The following is a 21,110-nucleotide window of genomic DNA, read 5'->3' as shown; positions in this document are numbered from 1 at the left end:
ACATGGCACTTTCCAAAACTATAAACTGAATCCATAATACTTGTATCCCTATTACTTCAAAAGACAGCAAAGGCCAACTCTATGTATCATACCATAGTAACATCCCTAGAACATCAGTTAAGGTTGAAAATTGTGTCGATATAAATATTGCTTATTAGAATGAAGGAACATTAAGAAATTCAACCCTGTAGGAACATTAGCTTTCTAGAATTGTTTATACAGAGTCTAGATGAATACCCAGAGGATATGTTGTAGAAGAAATTCATTAGATTCATATATTAGATAGTTGGCTATCCAGGATGATTCTGACTTTATATTAAGGATGTTTGATTCTTTGTTCCTCCAAGGCCATGGTTTCTAACTGCATTTCTCGGAGCCTGAGGTTTTCACCAAGGAAATGCCAGGGTGAAAGTAGCCCACTTTGCCTGTTTTGTACATTAAACTTAGTTTATGGAAATGTTCCAATGGCAAAATACTTTACAAAAGCATTTGCTCTTATGAGAATGCCCTGATAAACAATAGGTGACAGAGGCTTTTCTGTCTATATTATAAACAGGATTGGATATATGGCATCAAAGGTGCCTGTGTGTGTGTTAAATTTTACCTTTTACTCAAACATGTAGTAGCTCAAAGTATAGCTATTGTGCTGAATGTGGAATTTTTATTGGAGAAGATCAATACAACCTCTAGCACTGGGTAACCTCTAGTCTAGTGAAAACGTTCTTATATGTCCCTATTAACCAGCAAAATCCAAACTGTTTGAATTTACATAGGAATACAGTAGTCTGTTTTTCTGTCTTGCTCTATGGCTACATTAACTCTCCAGCTCTTTGCCAAACTATAATCCAAAGTAAATTTTAACATCTTGAAATTCTGTAGAACATCAAAGTGATCAACTTTATTGATGACATGTTACTAACTAGACATGGTGAGCAATACTGATATGCGTCTAGCTACCTAATAAGACATTGACATACCAGGGCATAGGAGATAAATTCTATGAAGTTTCACGGGTAAGTCTAGAGGATTACAGTATTTCAGGACAGGTGAAGGCATTCTTTCTAAGTGAAAGACTATGTTGTTCCTCTTTTACCGTCTATTGTTAAAGAGGTATGATATTTAGATTTTGAGACACTACATGTCATGCTGCATTTGGTAAGACTGTTCCTATCTCTTTATCATGATTTAGATGCCTACTAGTTTTGAGTCTAGACTGTGATGCAAGTTGCTCTGCTGATTAGGCCACATAACGCATAAGATCCACTGGATAAGGATGCTGGATGGGGTGTCTGACAAGTTTTAATAGAATAACCGAAGCAGAGATCCTTAGGGTTCTGGAACAAAGTTATGTCTTTTACAGTGTAAACTATTCGCCATTTCAAAAGTGACTTCTGGTGTGCAACTGGGACTTAGTGGAGGTTGAATGCCTGGACATAAGACACCAACCAAGGAAGTGTGGGACTTGACATTTGCACTAAGTTATACTTTTGTGAGAGGTAGGGGACCACAGAAATCCATTGTACTATAGATTCATAATCTGGCTTAAGAACATCAAATATATATATATATATATATATATATATATATATATATATATATATATAAATTACATCTACAGGAGCCAATACTACAACAGTATCTCCCTTTTCCTACTGACGCTATTCTATCAGTTCACATCTATGGTTTTCTGGAAGGTTATGATTAAATGATGAACAACAACAACAACAAAAAAAAATTGAGGTCTGGTCATTGATCTTAGTGCTGCCACACCACAGCCCCACTCAGGGGCAGCCCTAAAAGACATGGTGAAGAAAAATCCTCTCAGAGGACAGAGTAGAACACTAGAAAGTAAGACACCTACCAAATCCAAATACATAGTTAGTTCCAACTTTTTGGAATATCAACATTAAACATTAGTTCAGCAACATGACCGAGGGCTAAGTATGCAAAATTCATTCAAGATTAGAGATTTGGCATCATGGTACATCAATGGTAGTGATTTCAAGGCCAGAGATTGCCCACAGCCGTTATCTGAGGTAACTGTGAAGTCAAGAATTGATAGCCCAAAGGGAAGCAAGGTGCCATTTCATTAATATTGAATTTTCAATGTGTTACTTTCCTTCAACCAATCTTTAATGAAGTAATTTGTGACTGAAGATCCAAGCAATGTTTCCTTCTCTTTACATATTTATTTATTTTAGGGCCCTGCCATTAGAAGACATGTGATAATCTTGAGATTTCACATTAGGCGCTGCATGCAATTTACTAGCTGTGTTGACTTTGTGCAATTCATATAACCTTTCTGAGCCCCAGCTTTCTGTCCCTCTAAAGTGAACATTAAATTGCTACCTATGTCAGATTGTTGTTATGAATATTAAATCATATATGTGAAATCGCTTATAAATAAGAAAGTGCCCTCCACCTCTATGTCACAGTGTTTCTTCTACTTCTGGGGCAAACTTGAGAGTCTCCACAGCATGAAGATGTACATTGTGTACAGCATGTACATTACAGATTGGAAAAGTCACCTTCGCTCTGCCTGTCCTTTTGTCTGCCTTATTCATCTTTGTCCCATTTGCAGAGCATGATGCCATCCAACTGTGCGTGGTTCTACACCTCGATAACAACTCCGCAGAAAATGAACTTAATGTATGCCGCAACATGTACTGGGAAATAAATGGAATGTGACAAGGGAAATGCCAGTTCTGCCTCACTCCTGGTAAAATCAAGATGAGTCAGCGATGCCTGTAAATGAGGCCAAATGAAGGGTTAACATGGAAGACAGCCCCAGTAATTGGGGACTTCAGTAGGGCTACTTGCAGTCCCTACTCTGGAGATTCATAAAAGGAGTGAAAAAGATGGGAAAGATATTCAAAATTCAAGGCACATGAAAGAATTAATCTTTCTCTCTAGTTAAACAGCGTTGGATCCAAAGGCTGTTTGACTCCGCTGATGTTTGAATTGCATATTTAAGGATTTACACCAAGGCTACACAGGCTATGAAAGCAAAAGTAGGATAAAATAGAGAATAACTACGCTAGTGATTCTACTGGTTAAAAATAAAAGTGGAAAAAGGGAAAAAATGGAAATAAAAAATAATAATTGTCTGTCATGTATGCTATTACATTGGAAGCTAACACATGGAATTAGTCAACATTTTATTTATTTCCATAAAAGATATCTCTTCCACCCAAATATTTTTTTTCGTTCTTTCATGAAGCCATTAAAAGATTTTGTAAGGCTTCTATGTGCCACATATAGCAATAGAAGCTTGTGTATATGCTACCAGTTTTTCACATCAATTATTTTCAACAGGTACAATATTTCCATTTTATCTCTAAGGAGTCTGACATGTAGAGCAGTAAAATAGCATGTAAATCATGATACACTCACTAAAGAAATAAACTAGGATTTGAGCATGCCCCCCCCCCCCTTTTTTCTACTTTAAAATCAACTTCCCTTTATCTGTCATGCATCCTAATTTCTTGGTTACAATGAATTGAATTGAAAAACTTCAAAGAAGTTTCATAAATTTCTTTTCTTTAAAGATTTTATTTATTTATTTGAGAGAGAGAGAGAGAAAGACAGAGAGAGCACAAGTTGGAAGAGAAATGAACAGACTCCCCGCTGAGCTGAGGGAGGTTGAGGCAGGGCTCCATCCCAGAATCCTGAGATCATGACCTGAGCCAAGGTCACATGCTTAAGCCACTGAGCCACCCAGGCAACCCAGCAATTTCTTAATAACTTTTAAATATGAGAGACATCAAAATGTGGTATCTGTTTTATAACCTAAAGAAGGGGAGGAGGTACTGAATGGTGAATTTTGTCTTCCTGTTTGTGTCTTTAAGAAATATTTTACTAGGTTATATATTGGTTACAGCTTTTGGAGCTCCTAGTTTGGAGGTAGCTTCTACAACTTCTTTTACATCGTTTTACCTCCTAAATTATGCTTTCTCATCAGAAATATACTTTAGGATTACTTCAGTCTTATTAAGTAAAGATTCCTGCACCCACTCCAGACTAAACTAGAATCTCTAGGGTGGGTCAGGGAAGCTGCATTTGCAACAAACACACCTGCTTATTCTGACACGTGTGCAAATTTGAGAATCAGTGGCCTAGACAATTCTCCATGCAAAGCTCACCCACAGTGACTGGAGGCAGCAGCGCTGGCATCTTCAAGTCTGCAGAATTCAGTTCAGAATTCTGAACTTCCATCATCAGGTCAGGACCTTCCACCAACCACATTACACAAAGTGGCACTGTACCAAAGTCCATCCATTTTGATCACTTTCATTCACTCAAGTCCCTACTCCGATCCTAAGTTTTGGCCCCTATGGACACTGGAAGCTCTGGCATACTTCTTTCTTCTCAAACCTCAAGGAAAGCTGCAATTTCTGCTTTTTTCTTTCAATACCCAGTCCTGTATATGATCCTGATTCCAAGCCTGGATTTTTTCCCTGGTTGCTCTCCCTCCACTTCTACACAAGAAATCTCTTATCCCAGAATAAATAGAATCATCTCTTTCTCTTGATTCAGGGATTCAGATTACAGATGCAGGATATTTCTATACCTGGTAAATGATGACTTAATACCTTGCTGGAGTCAGGACTAATTATGCACCATTGAATGTGGTTCTGATAAGGACTGTGCTAGTGAAAATTGTGATAAGTGAAATCAATGATTACGTTACTTTTTTATTATAGGTTTTTGATTTTTATATTTGAATGGTATCCTGCTGCTCCATAAGGAGAAAAAAATGTTTGGGTGCCTCTCTGAAACACACAGCATCCTGTAAGTCTAAAAAATGATTTGTGCTAGCTAAACAAAAGATAACGAAACTTTCCTAGAACATCTATTATTTCATGAGGTTTAAAAGAACGTTAAAAATCAACCTTGGGGGCAGCCCCGGTGGCGCAGCAGTTTAGCTCCGCCTTCAGCCCAGGGCGTGATTCTGGGGACCCTGGATCGAATCCCACATCAGGCTCCCTGCATGGAGCCTGCTTCTCCCTCTGCCTGTGTCTCTGCCTCTCTCTCTCTTTCTCTCTTTCTCTCCCTCTCTGTCTCTCATGAATAAATAAATAAAATCTTTAAAAAAATAACCTTGGGAACCAAAGAATTAATACTATATTCACAAAATACAAATTATACAATATTAACTGGAATGTTTCTTGACATTTTGTATACTTCAAAAGGTACAAAGCACTGTTGTGAACAATGGGAAAATTTTCCTGCACATCTCTTTTTCATTCAATCTGTGTTTTGATCCCAACAGAAACAGCATGACTATTGAGATATGCTCTGGAGAAACAAAGCATTTCAGAGCGAACTCTAAATTCACTTCTACAAATAATAATAATAATAATAATAATAATAATAATAATAATAAAAATAAAATAAATTCACTTCTACAGGTTAGGAATGCATCAGTTATCCTTCCGTCACCAATTTCAGTATGGTACTTTGAGGAAAATGGGACAAGCACAAACTTGATCGTTAAAGTTGACTTTGAATCTTGACTCAAAGATTTATAAATTGCCAGAATTTAGAAAAGAAATTAAACGTTGGGTTCCTATCTAATTTTTATATGATGATTTCCAATTTGAACTACTTTTGCCTTCTTTTTTAACCGACCTCATTGAAGAGGACATGGGTTCTGATGCTTCACTTACCAACTGAACTGATCTTTCCTCTTGGCTATCTTTCTTCAGAAAGTTCACAGTTGTATGGGGTTAATGCTTTTCAAGGTAGCGTGGCAAAGGACTAGTTATTTCCCTTGTTTAAACCCCAAACTATCATGGACCAAAACTTTCTCTTTTTTTCTTAAAGATTATTTATTTATTTATTTATTTATTTATTTATTTATTTATTTATCTATTTATTCAAAAACAGATAGAGAGGCAGAGACACAGGCAGAGGGAGAAGCAGGCTCCATGCAGGGAGCCCCACGTGGGACTCAATTCCTCCAGGATCATGCCCTGGGCTGAAGGCAGCACTAAACCACTGAGCCACCCAGGCTGCTGGACCAAAACTTTCATAAAATAAAGTAAGTATGAACAATCAGAATTATCAGAATGAGCTCAAAATGATTAAGTTTTCAGGTGCCATTGCGGTGTGGAATTGTTGTCAAAGTTTCTTCGTGCTTCATTCCAATATCTGTACTTAATTTATGGATAGGTTCACAGTGTATAAATGGTACTGGTCTTGGAAGACACATTGTTTGAAATACTTACTGGATAGTAGTGTCATCTATACTGTGTTTCATAGCCCTCACTGCCTCCTTAGATATCTGTTCTCCCTTTGACTATAAACTTCTTAAGGGCAAGTTACCTCTTCATCTGTCACAAGTGGCCAACTTTCAGTGAACCATATGGTAAATATTTACCAAAAATGTATGTTTTGGGATGAATGGCACTGTAAAGTATTGAAAGAAATGTCTGATCAAAATAGCTGCTTCTAAGACCTGCAGGAGATAACTGTAAAGTTTGTGGCACCATTGTAGGTGCTCGATAAATGCTTAGCTTGCTTCTCCAAAGGAGCTCTGCCTGACTTCTCAACTCTGCTCCTATCACCAGTTTTAAGCAGTTTTACCTGGTGTTTCTCTGAGCTTCATACCACTTTTGGAAATGCAATCTGATGCAACAAGACCAATGGAGGACTTACACCCTGCTTATTCCCAGGGATGGTGCATGTTTAATTGAAGAAGATACCTTACAGACACGATACGGCTTTTTATCACTCTGTGATGGGTGAATATTAGAGCTGGAAACCTCTTAAGCTTATTTCAGAACAAACCTTACCAACCTGTCATTCAGGATCTAAAAATGAGCATGTGCTCCCTTTCCAGATGTCTTTCTTCCTTCATCCTGAGCCATATATTATCAGGCAATGTCTATATGGGAACTAATTGACCCATGCATTCTAAATATTTACCATAGAAGGTGAAGAGATGGATATGCCTGCTGTAACTGCAGTGGTCCTTGTCACCTAGGAGGATGAACCATCTCCATCAGTAAGAATGAAGGAGGTTGGTATATTTTACTATATACAGTGCATAATATATATATATATATATATATATATATGTTAAGACTATATACAGAAGCATTTATCAATATTATTTTAAAATTCATCTAGTTATGGCAAGTTAAAGTTATTTGCTTTATAAGAATTGTATAAATAATTTCTCCTTTGAAATCTACAAGATATATAATAAAAATAAATATGGTATGATTAAGCTGGAGTCCATATTGCTATGCCTGGGGCTGGGTTCATTATTCATAAAGACTGATTAGCTAAATTTTCTGGGAGAATTTTCTGGTCAGTAGAGGTTCTCAGTTTCATGATCCCTAATCAATCACAATGTAGACATCCTAAGCACATTAGCTATTTTGGAAAATAGTCTGTGTAGCCTAGTTAAGAGATAATTCCAACATATGTTATAAAGAACAATTAATTGTCAGAGGATAAAGAATGAAGTAAAATTGAAACAGTGCATAGGTTATATATTGAGAGGTAAGTTTTCATGATTTAGGAGATTTGGAAGGGTTTTTTTAGTAGCATTGCTGTCTATGCTGACAGAGCCCTATACGACAATGTCAGAGAAGAAGGAAAAAGTACATAACCCTACTTCAGGCGTGATGGGCTCAAGTTCTATGGTTAACTATGGGATGTATGATAGACTTTATGAAGAATCAGCACATGTTAATATATGTTTTGTTTTCCAATAATAAAGTAGGGGAAATGAGCTCCTTTGATAGGGACTAATATTGTTTCAACGTCTAACACCCTTCCTTGAGATACAGTATCTGGAATGAAATGCCTGCCCTGTTCTTATATTTGGCCTGGCTGTGCCATGTCAGAGGCAGAAACTGACTCAGCTCACAATCTCTGAAAGAAAGAAAAAAAAAAAACAAAACAAAACCTCAAGTTGAGTGAAACAGAGAGGTCAATGACAATGTCTTATGGCCCATGAAAGTGACCTTGCCAAGGTCACTGGTTTCATTCTGCACAGCCCACTTTCTCAGAGTCTTCAATTTCTATCTAACTAGTAGGCATTTGTAGCAGTAATACAGTCTGGTTCAGAAAATGAAAATTCACTTCTTTAAGAGCAGAACAAGGTTTTAAAAGGCTATAATAAGAAAATACTTCTTCACCCTTTGTACTAGTTCAGATTAGTGCTTATATTCTCCAGAGAAACATAAACCAAGAGAAGCATAAAAGACATTTTTCACATATGTCATGCTATACAAGACATTTGTTCCTTTTTTTCTTTTCTTTTCTTTTCTTTTCTTTTTCTTTTTTTTTTTTTTTTTTTTTTTTTTTTTTTAGAAGGGCAGAGTGCTACATTCAGGACCTCGTTTGGATGTTTGGATGTGTCTGGTGTCTTAGATGCATGACTACCTTATGTTCTATAAATGGACCTTGAGAACTTTTTTGGAGATTGTAGCAGGGCAATGCAGCTACTCCTATATTCTTGACCAAAGAATATTCCTCCTCTGTCAGGGAAGGTCGTCTTCTTCAACTTAGCATGCACCTTGGGGATGGATACACATGGTAGTATAAGGAAGGAAAGGGGCACCCACTTAGTCAATTCAGATCAGCTGAATTGACCCTGACTGTCAATGGAGTGATGGATATTGTAGCTAGATTGCCCTAATAGCCAAGACACTTGTTCTTTTTGATCATAAATCCTCAATTAAAAATTAGTTTCTGAAAATACTTAAAAATTGGTGCACCTGGATGGCTCAGTTGATTAAGCATCTGACTCTTGATTTCACTTCAGGTCAGGATTTTAGGGGTATGAGATCAAGTCTGGCATCCGGCTCTGAGCTAAGCATGGAACCTGCTTAGGATTCTCTCCCTCCCTCTCCTTTTGACCCTCTCTCTCTCTTTAACAACAGCAACAACAACAACAACAACAAAAAGAGAATAAAAGAAAAAATAAAGGAAAGAAATAAAATTAATAGCTGGTTGATTATTAAAAAAGTATTAAGACCTGACTTACATTTTCTGATGAACATTGATTGATTCTAGTTTTATATAATTAGCTTGTGATTTTTTACTAAGTAAAATAATGATATGCTACAGAGAAATGTAAAATTCCTCATCTTTTATTAATTTTCATCTTCCATATATATGTACACATAAATATAAAATGTAGTCTTTCAAAAGGTTCTTATTGATATTTTAAGTTTTATTCACATATCGAAGATTGATGTTTAGGTTTGGAGTAATAATATACTTTGTTTCCACAAATAATAATTTCCTTCATATACTTCTACTAATTAGACTTCTAGAGTGATATAATCTTGTTACAGCATGTAATATATAATATTAGACTCTGTAATATCATTATACTTGTTTTTTATAGTTTCTAACTAGTAAGGGACGGAGACCTAAAATCACATATTGATTGAATTGCAGTATCAGCTTTGTAACATTGGAATCCAGGCTGTTTTATGTAAATACAAGAGAAAAATAATTTATTCTAAAGACAAAATGAAGCAATCAAGTCTTTCTCCCAACCTCCAGCTAAAATAATAACAAAGTTTGCTTTCCTTCATTCTCTTCAATTTTAGAGAAGTTAGAGAAGTTCTCTAAGTTCCTCTTAGAGAAGTTATTCATTATTGTCTGAATATTTAGAACTTAAGAAAACAAATGCATAGAACAAATATAGACATAAGGTCTCTATTATTTATTTCCAGAATGAAAATTATATAATAGAAGTAATCATTTACTGTATTAATGAAATAAAAATGAGTTTGTTTTCAGATATATTTCACATGGGGAATGAAATAAGTAGATTATTCAAAATATACTTATACATATGTGAGCAACAAATATGTAGATATAATTAGAATTACAATTTACACATGATCATGATGCATATTTAAATTAATCAGAATGTCGAGTTTCAAAAAAAAACCCTCAAAATATAATTTATAATAATATGCTCTGAAATGTAATTTTATATAATTTGCTGCTATGAGGATAAAACAATTTGAATTATTTTAATGTGTTACAAGTGTAAAAATTGAAAACCTTTAAAAGATTAAATGTTAATGCTGTTTGTGAACATAATGCATTTGCAAAGTATAGAAGCACTTCTCATTATCTTATGCCCAAGAGACCTAGGGAATTTCATTATATAGACGATTTCACTTCCAGAAAATTAGTATAATCATAGACATTAGCAAAAAGACAGGCTTAAGAAGTAATTTAGTTCATTATTATAAAAAGAACTTCATATCTTAAAATCCTTCAGGTAATTCTAGTTTGGATATCATAGGTAGCACTATTTTCATAAATTAAAACAAAAAAAACAACTTCAAAATATTTTATGGACTTAGTTTCCATTTTATATAAAGTAAGACTAAAATGCAATGGCACATCGTATTTGTCAAGTTTCCACAAGCTTGTTCCCATGTCTTTTTACATACTGACCCAGGATACAGACACTCTTTTTGGTATTTTGCCAACTGGTAAGTTGGCCTGTTCATAAATGAATACAGAATACTAAATATTTTGAAAGTTCTTCTATGAAGAGTTGTCAATTGAAAATATACTCAGTGTATAAAGCATAAAAACCATATTTTAATTTATGCCGATCCTCTGTTAATAATAGCATCCTCTTACATTCTGCTATAGAACACCACAATGTTAATTTAATAAAAATATTCCAATTGACCCGTATGAGTTATTTTTTCTTTCTTCCCATTGACTGCTTGGTTCTTAACATATGTATTATTTTTTTTAAGATGTAATTATTTATTTTGAGAGAGAGAAACAGAGAGCAAGAGCAGGAGGGGCAGAGGGAGCAAACTCCATGCTAAGCACAGAGCCCAAAGTGGGATCTCATGTCCCTGAGATCATGACCTGAACTGAAACCAAGAGTCGTATGCTTAATGAACTGTGCCACTCAAGACCCCCCAACATATGTCTTAATTTAATGAAAATATTATACTAATTGAAATAAATCCGGGGATATAGAAATGGCAGAACAACACTTGTTAGTCACCATTAAACCAGTATATTCTTAATATAACTCTTCACGGCAACTACCTTAGAATTAAAGCTATTATTTCCAAAAAGTAACACAACGTATCATAAATTATTAATTTAAAACAAGCATAATGTGATTAAAAATAATTGTGTATTTTTGTTTACTATCATGAGAGTTTGGAAACTTAAAAGAAATCAAGACACAAATACAACAATGTAACAAATAAAATGAATAGATAATTTTCTTCTAAAGGAAGCCTGTATCACTGATGAATGCAATAAGCAATATATATTTTTAAAGGCAGAGTCTCAATCACACATATGTTTACTTTGGGAGAATTTTCTAGACCAACACTGTCTTGACACAGATATTAAGCAGATAGTTACCTAGCTTCTACAATATGCTGGAGACTGCAATATATATTAGTGATATAACCAATGAAATTGAGAGAATAAAGAGAAGTGAAATGGAAAAAGAGGCTTGACCAACAGGAGATAGCCAGAAAATACAAAGCTTGCCAGGAGGACACCAGTAATGAGAAAACACCAATGGGTTTTAAACACAAATGACATTATTATATCACTCTAACCACAAGATGGAGTAAAGATGAGGAAGGAGGCCAAATGGCTGTGGCTGAAGCAGTTAGAACCATTAAAGAGTTGGTCTTTAATGGGAGATAACATCCACTTACACTAGAGAGGATTGGTTCAGGTGAGAAAGGTAGAGTATTTAGAGAAATATTTAGGTGATAAAATTAAAAAGACTTGATGGCTGATTTGAGGAAAGAAAAATATAAAGATTGTCATTTAAGTTTCTGGTTAATGTATATGGTTGTCATTTATTGAAACAATGAGCACTGGATAAATATCAGATTTTGAGGTAGAGAGGTAGGTGAACATGGAAGAAGATTATTTGATCAACTGAACATGTTGAGTTTGAGTGCATTTACCAGGGTCACCAGGTAGTGTAACTTCAGGGTTCATCATTCATATAGAATATAATGTTTTCAAACAACAGGGTTTTTGTTGAAGACTACTCAGACATTCAAGTGGAAATTAGGAGTGGTTAATGGGTCTGGATTTCAGAGGGCAGATTAGAGCTGAATATAACTGTATTATAGTAAATCTAAGAAACCAGGGATCTTAAGATGCACACAATTCATGTCATTAAGAAAAACTGTCAATTGAAATGTCCTATTGTAGGACACATTCTCCTATCAGATATGGTAAAATGTGAAAATAAAGTTTGCCTTAGGAATTATTAATAATGAAGTAAATTTGGAATTCACAAGCATCTGGGGTATTATTATCTAAATACCACATGCATGGATGGGATAGCTATGGAGTGCAGATGGAGAGTAAGAAAAGCCTGGAAAAATGGCATAAGAAAACCTAACATTTAATGATCTGGATGAAGGTGAATTATTCTACAAAGAAATAAAATTTAAAAAGTTAGGTCAGCAGGTCAGTAGAGAATTTCATAAGAAAGAAAAAAGTTCTTAGAAAGAAGAAATCAGTAGTACTATATACTACTGAAATCTTTATAGATAGTATCAAAATGGAAATTTTTGGTTACCTTAGAAAGAATTACTTTGGTTGAGTGGTGGAAATAGAATCAAATGGAATGAGTTTAGGAATTAGGGTACTGAAGCCATGGAAATGGAGGAGGGAAGCCAAATTTTTAAGAAGTTTGGTCATGAGTGGGAAAAGAGAGAGAGACAGGAGACTTCATTTTTTAAGATGAATAATGTTGGGGACATGTCAAAAAATAAAAACAAAACTATGAGAAGGATCCAGATAACTGTGATGAGGTGAAGAATTAGAAAGGGAAACAAAAAGGGTAAATAGTGTAAGATTTCGTAGAGGGTAAATTCAAATAGGTTACAAAACACGGGTTAAGAGATGTCTTTGGCAGTGGGAGGGATAACTTCTGATTGTCTTTGGAAGCATGGGGAAGGGCAGGTCATCTGGAACTGGAGTTTGCCAGATGAATGCAAAGACTAAAGGAAAGAGAAGTTAATGCAATTCTATTCAAACTGTGGTCCACAAACTGGTTTCTGTTTTTCAAATGGTTTGTTACCAGTCTCTGGCAAGAAATATACAGAAAATGGGAGTAATGTTTACAAATGTTATAGCACATTAATAATAGTTTATCTGTTGAAACTAACAGTACAAATTGGTGTCTTGTACACTGTGTATCATTGTGGATTTTTAAACTTTATTTTTAATAATTCATTTTATTTTGTTATATAAAAGTATTAGTCCACAATGGATTATAAATGCCATATGCCATCACTTTCATCATCATCAGTAACTACAACGTCTTCTATCAAAGGTCTCTTGAGAAGCACTAGTTCACTGTGTTTTCTGGAATGTTACTGGAATTACAAACCACAGGATCTAAGGAAGCTTGAAAGTGATTTTGGAGGAGGAGTAGTCATGACCATGGCTGCAATTGGCTCAGGTGGAGTGGTCAAGAAAGTCATTGGAGGTACTGAGACAAAGGAAATGAAAGGCCAGTGTTTAAAATAAAACTTCCATGGAAATGTTCAGGTCACCAGGGATGACCATGTTACACAGCGTTGAGGCAAAGCACTTGATCCAGGTGGCAGTGGAGGGAAACAGGGAATTCTGTAGGGAGACAGAATGCAGGATCATAAAAGGAACAGATTTTGTTTGTAACAAAAATTTTTTAAGTTCCATAGTTTTATTAGTTAGGTGAAAGAGAGTATGTGTAAAATAAATGACATAGGAAGGGAAAGATAAAGAAGAGGCATGAAGAAATATGCAGAAGAATAATTTTCAAAATTGCATGTTGAAAATGACATTGTCATTCTCTCCTGCCTCATTTAACAGCTGAGTTCCTCCAGTGGCCCGAAGGATTGATTCAGTTTCCACAAACATTTGTTTTGTCCCCATTTTCAAAATTATGAGCCAACGTTAGAGTTATTGATCACAAAAATGACATTTTGGAGCATGCAGTCCTTATGAATCTGTAGGTAGCAGTAAAGTTGTAGCTGGTGTGTGGTCAGGACCTCACAAATGGGAGTTTGGCGATCTTTTTGTCTTCTTTCACTAAAGATGCTGGAAGCAGGGCTTCCCTTAAAAACTTTCCCGCTCATTTTATAGCTGCAGTGAGGGAAAGAGAAATAAGCCCACAGAGAAAGTGAACTTTTGACTCCTATTTACTCCTCTCTCTAAAAGTTTTATATCCTACTATAGTGGTCTCACTATAACCCCTTGAGAACTCTTTTTTGACCTTGATTCAGACTACAGAATTTTCTCCTTAAGTAAGGTGAGAGGAAATTAGCTATTGTGGCTGAGAAGTAATTGGTTGTGCAGAATCTGGAACTTTCCTGAGGAGGTAGCATGTTACCAAGTGGGGTGCAAAATTAACAAGTGTATCAGATTATTAGTAAGTATATCAGAAAACTTTAAGTATGGCAGGTCATTTATTGTTTATTAGTTTACCCTTGAGGTATGATGCAAAATGCTTTTGCTTAGATTTACCTTGGATGAATTATTTAGTAGCTTGCTAACACTTAGTTTATTGTAGCTTTGGCGGCACTGGCACGTGAAGATGTGCATACCATTATCCCTTTACGTACACTACAACATTATATTTTTTCCCTATACAGTTAGTGGACATTTTGATATATGAAAATTAAATTTACTGTGGTAGCAACAGATCATGTTTGAAGTTGTTGTTGTTTTGTTTTGGGGTTTTTTTGTTTGTTTGTTTGTTTTGCCTTACTTCCTCTTCTATTGGAGTTTCTGGTCACTCACAGGACACATTTTTATTGTGACTATTGTTTCATGAGGATGCAGGTGGATTCACGTGTTATTTTTTATTTGTTTTTATTATGTTGTTGACCATTAGACTATTGTTCTCTATGGTTTTTTTACACACATGGTAGAAAAACGAATGTGGACAAGATAAAGTGTCTGACTTATGTGATTCTGCTATTTAATGGGTTTCAACCAGGGGCAGTTTGCCCCATTGGGAATACTTCACAATGTCAAGAGAAATTTTTTTGGTTAGAATTGGGTTAGGTGGGGTGTGCTATTGGCATCCAGTGAAAAGAAGACAGGAATGTTGCTAAACATACTACAATGCCCAGGACAGAGGCCAATAATAAATTACCAGGCCCAAAATGTCAATAGCTCTGAGGCTGAGAAATCAGACTAGTTGAACAGAATACCATCTTAACTGCTTTTGCACAAAAAACATATAATTCCAGTCTTATTTAATTATCGCAATGAGCAAGCACTTTGTGATAAGGTATACCGGAATTTTTAATATTTCACCTGTAAATATATTTTATAAAACATTTTTTACTTTTTAAGTAATTATTTTCTTGAAGAAAATAGGACATACATCTATCTCTCTCTCTCCCTCTCTCTCTATATATATATACACATTCTCTATATATATATACATATAAATAAATAAATATATATATATATATATATATATATATATATATATATATAAATTCCATACATTTAAACAGACCTCAGGATATTTTAGGGTGTTTTCTTAAAAATAGCACACATTTTTAGCTCTTTTAGGAAGATGTGTCTAGCTATTTTTCTCTTCCAAATAAAGAGTAAAATATCCTGGCTGGGATCTCCTGCAATATGAAATGGAAAATTTGTATCATTTAGACATTTGTGACTGCAGATTTATGAAAATACAGTCAAATGAGTGAATGCATATATTCCAGGTTTTCATACATAATATAATTTTGAATCCTGATTTTTTGGCAAGGAAGAGATCAAAAGTTTCCATGCAATTCAGACATCTCAATATGCATACACTTTTCTTCCATGTCTTTTCTTTCCCTAGGCAAGCACACAACTTAAAAAAAAAAATGCCTGTTTAATAGTTTTCAATTCTTTCTAGAACTCTTCAGAAGATGTTAAAAGTTTCTCTGACAAGGTTAGCTATTTTTCAGCAAACATAATAAATCCAGTGTATAAGTAGTCATGTACTTTTATGACACATATAAAAAAGTACTTACCTTGAATTTATGGATTTTCTATTTCATGAAATATTTGAGAGTTAATAAAAGTTTTCCCCTTTTTATTACAATATGTGATCCAAATTTATACTAGGATAAGATATCCAAGGATTCTTTTAAGGGAGTTAACATTATTGGTAATGGGTGCCTGGGTGACTCAGTTGGTTAAGCATCGGACTCTTGATTTTGGCTGAGGTCATGATCTCAGGGTCATGAGATGGAGTCCTGCACTGGGTTCTGTGCTCAGCAAGGACTCTGCTTGAAGATTCTCTCCCTCTCCCTCTGCCACTTCCCATGACACACACACTCTCTCTAAAATAAGTAAGATAAAATAAAATAAAATAATTGGTAACTTAATATGAGGCTGACATACTCAGATATATCCAAGATGATCCATGATGATATAGGAATAAAATCATGAAACTTCTAATTATATTTTGTATTTTAAAACTAAAAATGCTGGTTAAGACTTCAAATATAAAATACAAGATCTTACCTGGTCCTGTATCATACATGCAGTAGTGAGATAGTGCCTAGGCTACTCAATCTATCTGAGGAATGCTCCAGATATCCTAATTATTACAGAGTGCCACAGAATTGCTGTTACCTTTCACTTATTTTCAAAGTAGTACCACAAACTATAATTTTTCTTTGCCTACTTAAGTGAAAGTGTCTAGTTTGAGGTAAGATATTCTTCCCAAAATGAACAACAATCTTAAAAAAAGATACTTCCACAGAAATTGTAGTTAAAAAATCATACTAAAATGCAAAAAGTGAACAGTAAAAAAATGACTAATTTTTCTTCTTTTACCAGTAGGAGATCTTTTGATTGTGAGAGAAAAACAATGATGACTAATGAGATGTGACAATATGTTAGTTGAAAATTATCATCTTGGGATGCCTGAGTGGCTCAGCAGTTGAGCATCTAACTTTGGCTCAGGGTGTGTTCCTGGAGTCCCAGGATAGAGCACTGCATCAGCCTTCCTGCATGGAGCCTGCTTCTCCCTCTGCCTGTGTCTCTGCCTCTCTCTCTCTGTGTTTCTCATGAATAAATAAATACAATCTTAAAAAAAAAAATATCGGAGGGGGGAGGAGCAAGATGGCGGAAGAGTAGAGTCTCCAAATCACCTGTCTCCACCAAACTACCTAGAAAACCTTCAAATTATCCTGAAAATCTATGAATTCGGCCTGAGATTTAAAGAGAGACCAGCTGGAATGCGACAGTGAGAAGAGTTCGCGCATCTATCAAGGTAGGAAGACGGGGAAAAAGAAATAAAGAAACAAAGGCCTCCAAGGGGGAGGGGCCCTGCGAGGAGCCGGGCTGAGGCCGGGGCGAGTGTCCCCAGGACAGGAGAGCCCCGTCCCGGAGGAGCAGGAGCTGCACCGACCTTCCCGGGGGAAAGGGGCTCGCGGGGAGGTGGAGCAGGACCCAGGAGGGCGGGGATGCCCTCGGGCTCCCGGGGACAGTAACAGCAACTGCGCGCCCAGGAGAGTGCGCCGAGCTCCCTAAGGGCTGCAGCGCGCACGGCGGGACCCGGAGCAGCTGAAGGGGCTCGGGCGGCGGCTCCGCGGAGGGGGCTGCGCGGCCCCGGGAGCAGCTCGGAGGGGCTCGGGCAGAGGAAGAGGCTCCGTGCGGAGGGGCCTGCGCGGTTCCAGGAGCAGCTCGGAGGGGCTCGGGCAGAGGAAGAGGCTCCGTGCGGAGGGGGCTGCGCGGTTCCAGGAGCAGCTCGGAGGGGCTCGGGCAGAGGAAGAGGCTCCGTGCGGAGGGGGCTGCGCGGTTCCAGGAGCAGCTCGGAGGGGCTCCGGCGGCGGCTCCGCGGAGGGGGCTGCGGGGCGGGAGCGCGAATCCACCAGCGCAGGCTCCGGAGCACAGGGCGCCGGGACACAGCCCAGGATCCCGCCTCCCCCGGGACAGGCAGAGGCCGGGAGGGCCCAGGACAGCAAGGACGCTCCTGCCCCGAGCTGAGCACATCAGCGGCCCCGCCCCGGAGCCTCCAGGCCCTGCAGACGGAGTTCCTGCCGGAGCTGAATCCAGGTTTCCAGAGCTGCCCCGCCACTGGGGCTGTTGCTCCTGCGGCCTCACGGGGTAAACAACCCCCACCGAGCCCTGCACCAGGCAGGGGCACAGCAGCTCCCCCAACTGCTAACACCTGAAAATCAGCACAGCAGGCCCCTCCCCCAGAACACCAGCTAGACGGACAACTTCCAGGAGAAGCCAAGGGACTTAAAGTACACAGAATCAGAAGATACTCCCCGGTGGTTCTTTTTTTGTTTGTTTGTTTTTGTTTTGTTTTGCTTTTTGTTTTTTTTTTTTTTTTAAAGATTTTGTTTATTTATGATAGTCGCAGAGAGAGAGAGAGAGAGAGGCAGAGACACGGGCAGAGGGAGGGGCGGGCTCCATGCGCCGGGAGCCCGACGTGGGATTCGATCCCGGATCTCCGGGATCGCGCCCTGGGCCAAAGGCAGGCGCCAAACCGCTGCGCCACCCAGGGATCCCTGTTTTGCTTTTTGATTTGTTTCCTTCCCCCACCCCCCTTTTTTTTCTCCTTTCTTTTTCTTTCTCTTTTTCTTCTTCTTTTTTTTTTTTTTTCTTTTTTCGTTTTTTTTTTTTTTTTCTTTTTCTTCCCTTTTTTTTTTTTTTTCTCTTTCTCTTTTCTTTCCTTCTTTCTCTCCTCTCTTTTTCTCTTTTTCCCAATACAACTTGCTTTTGGCCACTCTGCACTGAGCAAAATGACTAGAAGGAAAACCTCACCTCAAAAGAAAGAATCAGAAACAGTCCTCTCTCCCACAGAGTTACAAAATCTGGATTACAATTCAATGTCAGAAAGCCAATTCAGAAGCACTATTATACAGCTACTGGTGGCTCTAGAAAAAAGTATAAAGGACTCAAGAGACTTCATGACTGCAGAATTTAGAGCTAATCAGGCAGAAATTAAAAATCAATTGAATGAGATGCAATCCAAACTAGAAGTCCTAACGACCAGGGTTAACGAGGTGGAAGAACGAGTGAGTGACCTAGAAGACAAGTTGATAGCAAAGAGGGAAACTGAGGAAAAAAGAGACAAACAATTAAAAGACCATGAAGATAGATTAAGGGAAATAAACGACAGCCTGAGGAAGAAAAACCTACGTTTAATTGGGGTTCCCGAGGGCGCCGAAAGGGACAGAGGGCCAGAATATGTATTTGAACAAATTCTAGCTGAAAACTTTCCTAATCTGGGAAGGGAAACAGGCATTCAGATCCAGGAAATAGAGAGATCCCCCCCTAAAATCAATAAAAACCGTTCAACACCTCGACATTTAATTGTGAAGCTTGCAAATTCCAAAGATAAGGAGAAGATCCTTAAAGCAGCAAGAGACAAGAAATCCCTGACTTTTATGGGGAGGAGTATTAGGGTAACAGCAGACCTCTCCACAGAGACCTGGCAGGCCAGAAAGGGCTGGCAGGATATATTCAGGGTCCTAAAGGAGAAGAACATGCAACCAAGAATACTTTATCCAGCAAGGCTCTCATTCAAAATGGAAGGAGAGATAAAGAGCTTCCAAGACAGGCAGCAACTAAAAGAATATGTGACCTCCAAACCAGCTCTGCAAGAAATTTTAAGGGGGCCTCTTAAAATTCCCCTTTAAGAAGAAGTTCAGTGGAACAGTCCACAAAAACAAAGACTGAATAGATATCATGATGACACTAAACTCATATCTCTCAATAGTAACTCTGAATGTGAACGGGCTTAATGACCCCATCAAAAGGCGCAGGGTTTCAGACTGGACAAAAAGCAGGACCCATCTATTTGCTGTCTACAAGAGACTCATTTTAGACAGAAGGACACCTACAGCCTGAAAATAAAAGGTTGGAGAACCATTTACCATTCGAATGGTCCTCAAAAGAAAGCAGGGGTAGCCATCCTTATATCAGATAAACTAAAATTTACCCCAAAGACTGTAGTGAGAGATGAAGAGGGACACTATATCATACTTAAAGGATCTATTCAACAAGAGGACTTAACAATCCTCAATATATATGCTCCGAATGTGGGAGCTGCCAAATATATAAATCAATTATTAACCAAAGTGAAGAAATACTTAGATAATAATACACTTATACTTGGTGACTTCAATCTAGCTCTTTCTATACTTGATAGGTCTTCTAAGCAAAACATCTCCAAAGAAACGAGAGCTTTAAATGATACACTGGACCAGATGGATTTCACAGATATCTACAGAACTTTACATCCAAACTCAACTGAATACACATTCTTCTCAAGCGCACATGGAACTTTCTCCAGAATAGACCACATATTGGGTCACAAATCGGGTCTGAACCGATACCAAAAGATTGGGATTGTCCCCTGCATATTCTCAGACCATAATGCCTTGAAATTAGAACTAAATCACAACAAGAAGTTTGGAAGGACCTCAAACACGTGGAGGTTAAGGACCATCCTGCTAAAAGATAAAAGGGTCAACCAGGAAATTAAGGAAGAATTAAAAAGATTCATGGAAACTAATGAGAATGAAGATACAACCGTTCAAAATCTTTGGGATGCAGCAAAAGCAGTCCTAAGGGGGAAATACATCGCAATACAAGCATCCATTCAAAAACTGGAAAGAACTCAAATACAAAAGCTAACCTTACACATAAAGGAGCTAGAGAAAAAACAGCAAATAGATCCTACACCCAAGAGAAGAAGGGAGATAATAAAGATTCGAGCAGAACTCAACGAAATCGAGACCAGAAGAACTGTGGAACAGATCAACAGAACCAGGAGTTGGTTCTTTGAAAGAATTAATAAGATAGATAAACCATTAGCCAGCCTTATTAAAAAGAAGAGAGAGAAGACTCAAATTAATAAAATCATGAATGAGAAAGGAGAGATCACTACCAACACCAAGGAAATACAAACGATTTTAAAAACATATTATGAACAGCTCTACGCCAATAAATTAGGCAATCTAGAAGAAATGGATGCATTCCTGGAAAGCCACAAACTACCAAAACTGGAACAGGAAGAAATAGAAAACCTGAACAGGCCAATAACCAGGGAGGAAATTGAAGCAGTCATCAAAAACCTCCCAAGACACAAG

General features: G+C 37.3%; 1 long non-coding RNA gene across 2 annotated transcripts in view; it reads right to left on the bottom strand.

Moving 5' to 3' along the window:
- The window catches only part of LOC119867010, a 74,925-nt gene that overhangs the window by 14,569 nt on the left and 39,246 nt on the right, over positions 1–21,110 (bottom strand). The gene's annotated exons all lie outside the window — the stretch shown is intronic.

The sequence above is a fragment of the Canis lupus genome, chromosome 31, assembly GCF_011100685.1.
Source record: "Canis lupus familiaris isolate Mischka breed German Shepherd chromosome 31, alternate assembly UU_Cfam_GSD_1.0, whole genome shotgun sequence".
NCBI lineage: Eukaryota > Metazoa > Chordata > Mammalia > Carnivora > Canidae > Canis > Canis lupus.
This window is presented reverse-complemented; position numbering and strand designations above follow the sequence as displayed.